The sequence below is a fragment of the Thalassophryne amazonica genome, chromosome 1 (genome assembly GCF_902500255.1).
Source record: "Thalassophryne amazonica chromosome 1, fThaAma1.1, whole genome shotgun sequence".
NCBI lineage: Eukaryota > Metazoa > Chordata > Actinopteri > Batrachoidiformes > Batrachoididae > Thalassophryne > Thalassophryne amazonica.
The window spans coordinates 129154004-129166088 of record NC_047103.1 but is presented as its reverse complement, the minus strand read 5'-3'; positions in this window follow the sequence as shown (position 1 = coordinate 129166088).

The following is a 12085-nucleotide window of genomic DNA, read 5'->3' as shown; positions in this document are numbered from 1 at the left end:
AAATGGTTCTTGTATTACGTTGACTTTAGATTGAACTGAATGTATTTCATGTTTTGTGGGGTCAACTTCATTATATTAATATACATTACTAGTTGGGACACTAAGCATTTACTGCTTCGTAGTGTTGCATTCTTTTTCACAACACGTTTTGCTTGAGGACACAAACTGATCAAGTTTTTCAAGGTGTTATTTTGTCTCATTCTTCCTGCAAACGTGTTGTGCAACAGGACGGGTCATCATTTATGTCCAGTCATATTGAGACATGACCACCACTAATTGCAAAAAAAAAGAAAAAAAAAGTTTTTTGTGGAATTCTCCTCTGATATACACCAGAATAGTCATACTAAAAAAGAGAGAACAATACAAGGGGTGGAAGGGCCCAAAAATGCGTAATTTGTGTTAATATATATGAATATCAAAGGAACCAGTCAAACTGGAAATCTTGTATCTGTCATCAAAAGGACTGAAATGCTATCCAATACACCTGTAGTGTTTTAGAAATACTAGAAAGTGAAATTGAGTAGTGCCCGTTTCTTGTTGCAAACTCTAAAAAGAATTGCCGTCTCAACAAGAAAAATTGATGTAACAATTTGCATACATTTTTTAAAAAGTTATCTCAACTTAGTTATTTTAATTTTCAACTGATTTAATACCACAAGACTTTTCAAGTTAATTTGAAATAACTTTCGTTAAGTTGAAATAACTAAAAAAAAAATAGATGCAAATTGTTACATCACTTTTTCTCATTGAGACAGCGTTCATTTTTTGGAGTGCAATTAGTGATGGGTGGAGCCTTAGGCCCAGTCACACAGCACTTAAGTAGACCTGCTTTGAAATAAATGTGGTCAGATCTCAGAATGAAATAGCTGATATGTATTTTATAAGACCCTTATGAATGCAGTAAAGTCAATCTGCAAGTCCCAAATTGTAATTCAGCAGGAAGAAATCTTCGTTTAAAAATGACAAATTTGCCAGCTAAAATGTGGCCCTCTGTGGAAAACTGTTTGTACATCCGGGACATTGCCGTGACGTAAGAGAGAGACAGCGCGCTAGCACCTCAGTCTGATCCTGCGCATTGAGTGGAATGTAATACTAGCTATTTCTCATTTAAAATTGATTTTATCTGTTAGGTATGTTACTGTTATACACATCCTTGTTTCAACATCCAAAAGTAACTGCAATGAATGTGAGATACTAGCTCTGCATGCTCAGATCAGCGGTGACATTGACAGTGGGTGACGTTCTTCCCCGACCCTTACTGCGCCAGCTAGCGAGCGGGTCGTCACGGTAACCCCGACCCCAGCCCTGCCCCGTGAGAAAATATTGGCTTGCATAGAGTGCCTCTGTCCGTTCACTCATACTGCAGCTGCATTGATCATGCAGATCCTACTTACAGTAGTGTTCAGAATAATAGTAGTTCTATGTGACTAAAAAGATTAATCCAGGTTTTGAGTATTATTTCTATTGTACATGGGAAACAGGGTACCAGTAGATTCTCACAAATCCAACAAGACCAAGCATTCATGATATGCACACTCTTAAGGTTATGAAATTGGGCTATTAATAAAAAAATGTAGAAAAGGGGGTGTTCACAATAATAGTAGCATCTGCTGTTGACTCTATAAACTCAAAACTATTATGTTCAAACTGCTTTTTAGCAATCCTGTGATATCACTAGTATTTAGTTGTATAAACACAGTTTTTCATGATTTCTTCACATCTGCGATGGCATTCATTTTGTGGTTTGGAACCAAGATTTTGCTCGTTTACTAGTGTGCTTGGGGTCATTGTCTTGTTGAAACCACCCATTTCAAGGCCTGTCCTCTCAGCATAAGGCAACTTGACCTCTTCAAGTATTTTGACATATCCAACTGATCCTGATACTGGTGTGCGATATAATAGGCCCAACACATAGTAGGAGAAACATGCCCATATCATGATGCCTTGCACCACCATGCTTCACTGTCTTCACTGTGAAACTGTGACTTGAATTCAGAGTTTGGGGGTCGTCTCACAACTGTCTGCGGCCCTTGGACCCAAAAAGAACAATTTTACTCTCATCAGTATACAAAATATTCCTCCATTCTCTTTTAGGCCAGTTGATGTGTTCTTTGGCAAATTGTAACCTCTTCTGCACGTCTTTTATTTAACAGAGGGACTTTACGGGGGATTCTTGAAAATAAATTAGCTTCACACAGGCGTCTTTTAACTGTCACAGCACTTACAGGTAACTCCAGACTGTCTTTGATCATCCTGGAGCTGATCAATGGGTGCCATTCTGGTTATTCATTTATTCATTTTGATGGTTGTTTTCCATTTTCTTCCATGCATCTCTGGTTTTTTGTCCATTTTAAAGCATTGGAGATCATTGTAGATGAACAGCCTATAATTTTTTGCACCTGCGTATAAGTTTTCCCCTCTCCAGTCAACTTTTTAATAAAACTACGCTGTTCTTGTGAACAATGTCTTGAATGTCCCCTTTTCCTCAAGCTTTCAAAGAGAAAAGCATGTTCAACAGGTGCTGGTTTCATCCTTAAATAGTGGACACCTGATTCACACCTGTTTGTTCCACAAAATTGACAAACTCACTGACTGAATGCCACACTACTATTATTGTGAACACCCCCTTTTCTACTTTTTTTTTTTTTTACTAATAGCCCAATTTCATAGCCTTAAGAGTGTGCATATCATGAATGCTTGGTCTTGTTGGATTTATGAGAATCTACTGAATCTACTGATACCTTGTTTCCCATGTAACAATAAGAAATATACTCAAAACCTGGATTAATCTTTTTAGTCACATAGCACTTGTTGTGTGTTGGGGGGTTTGGCTGGATGTTTTTGTGTTGTTTTCTTTTCTTTGCTCTCCAGGTGGTATGCAAACTGGTTTTTGTCTGTGGAGATGGTGCTGGCAGAAGAGTCCTTCACCCTCATCAGCATTATTAGCTGCACCTGTGGAGGATGTTCACGTGCAGGCCTACTGACTCGCAGCACCTGTGGATGATGCTCACATGTAAACTTAATGACTTTCAGCTGAAGCAGATAATGAGATGGCGTTCTGCATTTAAGCCACGAGTCGTTCAAGCAGAATTGCCGGGAACTCGACCTTGTGACGTTCGTTTGTGAGACGCTGAGGACCGTGCCAGGGTTTGACACATCGTGCCTGTGAAGGAGGACGGGTGAGGGCACATGCTGTCAGCACACATCAGAGGTGATTATTGTCTGAATGATCATTAATAGTAATTTGGCATTTTGTTACGCAGTATATTTGAACATTGATGAGAATTGTGCAGTTTGCTTCTCCCTGCCATGGCGTACGGACTGATGATCCTCCACCTGTTGTGAGAAGCTGCTCATTTACATAAAGCTTAAATTCAGACCTGAATGTGTTGCTGATAGTGTGTGCCTCTGAGGGATATTTGCTGTAGCTCTGTTGACTTACCTCACCTTTTCCATCCTTCACAGAGTCAGTTTGTCGTGTCCACCTGGGGGGTGTTTGGCTGTGAATCTGAGTCCAGAAGCGCCGAGGCTTCGATCCTTTTGGGCGCTGGAGAGCGCGCCGTCCTTCACTCCGCCAGACAAACCAAATATTTATGTTGTACACTAATTATTGCACTGGAGGGGAAATAAAATCGTTTTGTTTGTGGAACCGCTTTCTGGTTATTTAGCGCTGGGTTCGGTCAGACGTTGGTCCGCTCCTCAACCTGCATCTGCACATAACAGTAGTTCCCGGCCATTCCAAAATGGACCCAGCGGCAGAAGCGGTTCCATTTGCCGAAAGAGTTCAAGAACACTTGGAGAAAATATGGGAGCAATTACAGCATCTCGCAAACCAAATTAAACAAACAGATGCCCGCGTTACGGAGCTTGCAGCGCAAGCCGTTCCGCTTCCTGCTGCTCCAGCTGCGGCACCATCGATACCAGTGCAGATAACTCCGTCACCCAGAGATTCGGCTTCCGAACCAATCATTTGTCATCCGGAGCCTTATGCGGGAAACGTTGAAGCCTGTGCTCCGTTTTTGATGCAATGTTCTCTGGTTTTTGCTCAGCGACCAGCTTCCTTCTCTTCTCATGGTAGTCGTGTCTCATATGTGACAAATTTGCTCCGAGGTGACGCTTTAGCTTGGGTCACTGCGTTGTGGAGTAATAACTCTCCATTGTTAGGATCCTTTAAGGATTCTCTCAGGAGTTCCGCTTGGTTTTTGACCATCCGGTGAAAACAAATACCGTTGCCCAACGGTTGCTGAATCTCAGGCAGGGGAGGCATAGTGCGGCGGATTATTCCGTGGATTTCCAAATTTTTTCTGCTCAGTCCGGTTGGAATGCCGCAGCTTTAAGAGGAGTGTTTGTAGATGGTTTGAACGATCCATTAAAAGACGAGCTAGCAGTCCGTGACGAACCAAAAGATTTAGATGAACTAATATCTTTGGTTATTCGTCTAGATGATCGGATAAAGGAGCGTGGACGCAAGAGAGGACGGACATCAGAGCGGGTTTTTTCGTCTCTGGGCTTTCCCCGACACAGATCTGGGCTGCCTCTTCTTCGCCCCACTGAGACTCCTCCGACGGGACCACTGGCTCCTCTTGCAGATGAGCCCATGCAGCTCGGACGAGCTGAAGCCGCCATATTGCCCCGGTCACATAAGCGTCAAGAAAGATAGTGATGATGTATCTCCAGGTGTTCTGGGACAGGCATAAAAATGGACACATAAAAAAAAAAAACCCTTTGGTTGTTTAGTTATTTGGGCTATTTTTTTGTTTTTTTTTTGTAAGGGGTTATAAATTGTTTGGGGATTTAGAGGCGGTTCTGGTGGAGTGAACGACTGGCAGTTCGGCTGGACTCAGGTAATCATTTGTTTTCATTATTTGGACTTAGGTATTTTCTGTTTGAGGATTGGGTCGTTTTGTTTGTTGTTTTTTATTTCCCTGCTTCCCTAACCCCAACCTCAAATTGCTCTGAGACCGTTTTGTCTTTTGGGTTGTGGGGTGGTGCAGGTTGGTCACGCTGAGCGTTTCTCAGAAGACCTCTGCACCTAGGGGGGGGTTGTCAGGGGCGTTTTTTTGGGTTTGGTTAGGGCCCAGTTCCTCTCCAGCCCCGGTGGGCCTTTGACCGTTCGTCATTGGTGTTGCCGGGGTGTGGTGCAGCGGGAACATACCTCAGTCGGAGTGGTGGGCCGATCTGTTGCCGTTCGCCATTTCGGTAGTTCCACCCCTCCCGATAGGCTGGTGGTATGGTCGGGTTGGGGCACCGGACGTCTTTCCGGTTTTCCGCTGCGCTTCGGGGATGGGACCGAGTTAGTTTTTCCTGTTTCCTTCCCCAGCTTATTAGTTTTGTGCCGTTCACCAAAATTGGGCTAACGATAGGCTCTGGGAGTGATCTGGGGTCTTTCGGGGTGCTGGGGGGGGGTAACAGGGTTTGACAGTTGTTTTATTTTGCCCCCGGGGTGTTTTAATGAAGTCCGCCGGGGGTTGGATTTTTGTGTTGTTATGTTTCCTTCCAGGTTCCACCTCCAGGGCCGATGGGACGGTCCTCTGGGGGGGAATTGATTGTGGGGCCGATTAACCAAGTCAGGCTGGGTCTGGGGTTCCTGGGTTGTGGGGAGGGTACCTCCTGGGGTTGATGGTACGGTCCTCTGGGGGGCACTGTTCCTCCGTGTAAACCTGGGGACCTCTGTAAGATTCCGGTTTTGGTTGTTCTCTCCTGGAACTGGCGGTAAAGGTCTTTCTTCTATGTTGGGTTGTATATGGGACTTGTTTGGGGTTTTTGTTGATGCCAGCCGGCCTTCCAGCCGCGGTGCCCTGTCCTGCCGTTTGCTTTCTGTCATGGACCCCGGAGGGAGGTGTTGTTCTCGGGCCTGGTCTGTTCGGTCGCCGGGAGGCTTCCCGTTGATGGGGGGGTACTGTTGTGTGTTGGGGGGTTTGGCTGGATGTTTTTGTGTTGTTTTCTTTTCTTTGCTCTCCAGGTGGTATGCAAACTGTTTTTTGTCTGTGGAGACGGTGCTGGCAGAAGAGTCCTTCACCCTCATCAGCATTATTAGCTGCACCTGTGGAGGATGTTCACATGCAGGCCTACTGACTCGCAGCACCTGTGGATGATGCTCACGTGTAAACTTAGACTTTCAGCTGAAGCAGATAATGAGATGGCATTCTGCATTTAAGCCATGAGTGGTTCAAGCAGAATTGCCGGGAACTCGACCTTGTGACGTTCGTTTGTGAGATGCTGAGGACCGCGCCAGGGTTTGACACATTGTGCCTGTGAAGGAGGACGGGTGAGGGACACATGCTGTCAGCACACATCAGAGGTGATTATTGTCTGAATGATCATTAATAGTAATTTGGCATTTTGTTACACAGTATATTTGAACATTGATGAGAATTGTGCAGTTTGCTTCTCACTGCCGTGGCGTACGGACTGATGATCCTCCACCTGTTGTGAGAAGCTGCTCATTTACATAAAGCTTAAATTCAGACCTGAATGTGTTGCTGATAGTGTGTGCCTCTGAAAGATATTTGCTGTAGCTCTGTTGACTTACCTCACCTTTTCCATCCTTCACAGAGTCAGTTTGTCGTGTCCACCTGGGGGGTGTTTGGCGGTGAATCTGAGTCCAGAAGCGCCGAGGCTTCGATCCTTTTGGGTGCTGGAGAGCGCGCCGTCCTTCACTCCGCCAGACAAACCAAATATTTATGTTGTACACTAATTATTGCACTGGAGGGTAAATAAAATCGTTTTGTTTGTGGAACCGCTTTCTGGTTATTTAGCGCTGGGTTTGGTCAGATGTTGGTCCGCTCCTCAACCTGCGTCTGCACATAACAGCACTACTATTCTGAACACTACTGTACATTGCAAAAAGTCCAAAAAATATAATTTTTATGCAGTCCACAAACATTCAGTCTTAGAGCAAGATAATTATGGGGAAATATGACTGAATATAGATCTAGTCTAAAGGCAAAATGATAATAAACAGCCTCGAAACGGCGGTAGGCTAAAGACAGTAGATTTTCAATGTGACACCACTCAATCAAATGGGCGTATGAAAAAGTCCCCAAAAATAATTTTCAGGCAAAAATAAAAGAAATGTGTACTCACCAAACCGCAAGACAATATGAAGTTTTAAAAAAGTTGATCCTTCCATATAAGGCAATAAAAAGGTGCTTTTGTAAGAGATGCAAACTGATGTAAATCCACAAATTACAGTTTACACTGCTATATCCGTCCCGGTGCACGCAATGCATGCTGGGATAGTGTCTTCTCTCTTACGTCACGGCAACGTCCCGGATGTGATGACAGTTTTGCGGAGGGCCAAATTTTAGCTGTAAATTTGTCATTTTTAAATGAAGATTTCTCCATTGAATGACAGATCTGGGCTTGCAGATTTACTTTACTACATTCAGAAGGATCTTATGTGTAAATATAAGTCATTTTTTGGTCCAAAGACTGACTGCATTTATTTCAAAGCACGTCTACTTTAATGAAGGGCAACGAAGCCCTGACAAAACAAGAAATCTGGACTTTCGTTGACTTTCGTTGGCATCGTTTAACCTTCGCGCAGTTTCGTTCCTGCAGCTGGCACTTCATCAGGATTTTTAAACTGTTGAAAATTCTGAGCAAAGGGCAATGAAAACCTCAGTTGGTCCATGTTTCATTTTGCTGTCATCTTGACATTTTTTAATCGTTTGTTTAGTTTTTGTAACGTTATTGTTTAATTTGACTTCGTTGGAGCAGCTGAATGTTTTCACACAGTGCAGAAGCCGGTTTCTGAGCGCTGAGACTGCTGCGTTCAGGTACCGTCGGAAATTACAGGTTAAACTCAGCCTGTTTGCTTGGATTTTTTTTTATCTGGGTGGAGAGTCAGGTTCAATGCGCTCAGCCACCTTATATAGGGAAGAATTAATCTTTTGTGTGGATACAATTAATTATTTTGCCACAAGCAACTGGTGAATTTGAAACAACAAAAACGTTATGTAATTTCCGACGGTACTTGAATGCAGCATTAGCGGCGGCAACAGCTGCTGCGTGCGCTTATTATTTTTTTTATGAAATATAACTTGACTGGACTAGTATATCATTTTAAGTGACCTTTCCCGGGTTCCGTAGGGAAGGTCGCTTAAAGAGATTTTTTTTTTTTCTGGCCATGATAATTTGTGCACACATTTTCCTTTAATTGAGCCCTCGAATTAATAAAACGTGCGCACGTTTTCCTGGCCGTGATAATTCGTGTGCACGTTTTCCATTAATTGGGCCCTCGAATTAATAAAACGAGCACACGTTTTCCTTTAATTGGGCCCTTGAATTAATAAAACGAGCACACGTTTTCCTTTAATTGGGCCCTTGAATTAATAAAACGAGCACACGTTTTCCTTTAATTGGGCCCTTGAATTAATAAAACGAGCACACGTTTTCCTTTAATTGGGCCCTTGAATTAATAAAACGAGCACACGTTTTCCTTTAATTGGGCCCTTGAATTAATAAAACGAGCGCACGTTTTCCATTAATTGGGCCCTCGAATTAATAAAACGAGCACACGTTTTCCTTTAATTGGGCCCTTGAATTAATAAAACGAGCACACGTTTTCCTTTAATTGGGCCCTTGAATTAATAAAACGAGCGCACGTTTTCCTTTAACTGGGCCCTCGAATGAATAAAACGAGCGCACGTTTTCTGGGCCCTCGAATTAATAAAATGTGTGCACATTTTCCTTTAATTGGGCCCTCGAATTAATAAAACGTGCGCACATTTTCCTTTAATTGGGCCCTCGACTTAATAAAACGTGCGCACGTTGTCCTTTAACCGGGCCCTCGAATTAATAAAACGAGCGCACGTTTTCCTTTAACCGGGCCCTCGAATTAATAAGACTTCAATTACAACTCGGAGTCGTGCCACATGCAGAAGTTTTCAGACGACACTGCTATTGTGGGATGTGTGCGAGAGGGACAGGAAAGAGAGTACAGGGACCTGATACAGGACTTTGTGGAGTGGTGCAAATCAAACCACCTGCAGCTGAACATTGCCAAAACAAAGGAGATGGTAGTGGACTTCAGAAGGTCCGGGCCCACTCTGCAGCCAGTCTCCACTGAGGGGGTCGATGTGGAGGTGGTCCAGACTTACAAATATCTGGGGACACTTATGGACGATAGGTTGGATTGGTCAGCCAATACTGACACCCTCTACAGGAAGGGACAGAGCAGACTGTACTTCCTGAGGAGGTTAGGGTCCTTCAGGATCTGCCATAAACTCCTGTGAATGTTCTACCAGTCTGTGGTAGCCAGTGTCCTCTTCTCTGTGGTGGTCTGCTGGGGGAGCAGCATGACGAGGAGGGATGCCGGGCGACTGGACAGGCTGGTGAGGAAAGCTGGTTTAGTGCTGGGAACAGAGCTGGAGACACTAACATCAGTGGCAGAGAGAAGGACCCTCTGTAAACTGCTGGCCATCATGGACAATGTTGAGCACCCTCTGCACAGCGCCATCATCAGGCAGAGGAGCTCATTCAGCGGCAGACTGCTGTCCAAGTCCTGCCACACGGGCAGATTCAGGAAGTCTTTTGTCCCTCAGGCCATCAGACTGTTCAACTCTTCCCATCTCAGTAAGAAATAATCCTGTGACACATCTGTTTGACCTTTTATTGCTTTCTTTTGCACTACCAACACTGTTTACACTGCTTACTTCTTTGCACAACCTACACTGTTCACATTGTGTACTGTTTACATCTGTGCTACCTCCTCACTATTGCACTACTACATTTACTCCTCCGTCATATTCTCTGAGACTGACACTCTGACACTTGCACACAAATTTATTTTATTTTTAGTTAGTAGATTTTATTGATTAGTCCATTTGTCTTTTATTTACTTAACCCTAGTTTGTGTGTCTGGTGCAATGTGTGTGTGTCTTCTCTAATGTGTAAGCTGCTGGATGCCTTGAATTTCCCTCTGGGATCAATAAAGTAAGTAAGTAAGTATGTATGTATGTATGTGTGTGTGTGTGTGTGTGTGTGTGTCTGTCTATCTATCTATCTATCTATCACGAGCGCACGTTTTCCTTTAACCGGGCCCTTGAATTAATAAAATGAGCGCACGTTTTCCTTTAATTGAGCCCTCGAATTAATAAAATGAGCGCACGTTTTCCTTTAATTGGGCCCTTGAATTAATAAAACGAGCACACGTTTTCCTTTAATTGGGCCCTTGAATTAATAAAACGAGCACACGTTTTCCTTTAACTGGGCCCTCGAATTAATAAAACGAGCGCACGTTTTCTGGGCCCTCGAATTAATAAAATGTGTGCACATTTTCCTTTAATTGGGCCCTCGAATTAATAAAACGTGCGCACATTTTCCTTTAATTGGGCCCTCGACTTAATAAAACGTGCGCACGTTGTCCTTTAACCGGGCCCTCGAATTAATAAAACGAGCGCACGTTTTCCTTTAACCGGGCCCTCGAATTAATAAGACTTCAATTACAACTCGGAGTCGTGCCACATGCAGAAGTTTTCAGACGACACTGCTATTGTGGGATGTGTGCGAGAGGGACAGGAAAGAGAGTACAGGGACCTGATACAGGACTTTGTGGAGTGGTGCAAATCAAACCACCTGCAGCTGAACATTGCCAAAACAAAGGAGATGGTAGTGGACTTCAGAAGGTCCGGGCCCACTCTGCAGCCAGTCTCCACTGAGGGGGTCGATGTGGAGGTGGTCCAGACTTACAAATATCTGGGGACACTTATGGACGATAGGTTGGATTGGTCAGCCAATACTGACACCCTCTACAGGAAGGGACAGAGCAGACTGTACTTCCTGAGGAGGTTAGGGTCCTTCAGGATCTGCCATAAACTCCTGTGAATGTTCTACCAGTCTGTGGTAGCCAGTGTCCTCTTCTCTGTGGTGGTCTGCTGGGGGAGCAGCATGAAGAGGAGGGACGCCGGGCGACTGGACAGGCTGGTGAGGAAAGCTGGTTTAGTGCTGGGAACAGAGCTGGAGACACTAACATCAGTGGCAGAGAGAAGGACCCTCTGTAAACTGCTGGCCATCATGGACAATGTTGAGCACCCTCTGCACAGCGCCATCATCAGGCAGAGGAGCTCATTCAGCGGCAGACTGCTGTCCAAGTCCTGCCACACGGGCAGATTCAGGAAGTCTTTTGTCCCTCAGGCCATCAGACTGTTCAACTCTTCCCATCTCAGTAAGAAATAATCCTGTGACACATCTGTTTGACCTTTTATTGCTTTCTTTTGCACTACCAACACTGTTTACACTGCTTACTTCTTTGCACAACCTACACTGTTCACATTGTGTACTGTTTACATCTGTGCTACCTCCTCACTATTGCACTACTACATTTACTCCTCCGTCATATTCTCTGAGACTGACACTCTGACACTTGCACACAAATTTATTTTATTTTTAGTTAGTAGATTTTATTGATTAGTCCATTTGTCTTTTATTTACTTAACCCTAGTTTGTGTGTCTGGTGCAATGTGTGTGTGTCTTCTCTAATGTGTAAGCTGCTGGATGCCTTGAATTTCCCTCTGGGATCAATAAAGTAAGTAAGTAAGTAAGTATGTATGTATGTATGTATGTATGTGTGTGTGTCTGTCTGTCTGTCTGTCTGTCTGTCTGTCTGTCTGTCTGTCTGTCTGTCTGTCTGTCTGTCTGTCTGTCTGTCTGTCTGTCTGTCTGTCTGTCTGTCTGTCTGTCTATCTATCTATCTATCTATCTATCTATCTATCTATCTATCTATCTATCTATCTATCACGAGCGCACGTTTTCCTTTAACCGGGCCCTTGAATTAATAAAATGAGCGCACGTTTTCCTTTAATTGAGCCCTCGAATTAATAAAACGAGCGCACGTTTTCCTTTAATTGAGCCCTCGAATTAATAAAACGAGCGCACGTTTTCCTTTAATTGAGCCCTCGAATTAATAAAACGAGCGCACGTTTTCCTTTAATTGAGCCCTCGAATTAATAAAACGAGCGCACGTTTTCTGGGCCCTCGAATTAATAAAAGGAGCGCAAGTTTTCTGGGCCCTCGAATTAATAAAAGGAGCGCACGTTTTCCTTTAACTGGGCCCTCGAATTAATAAAACGAGTGCACGTTT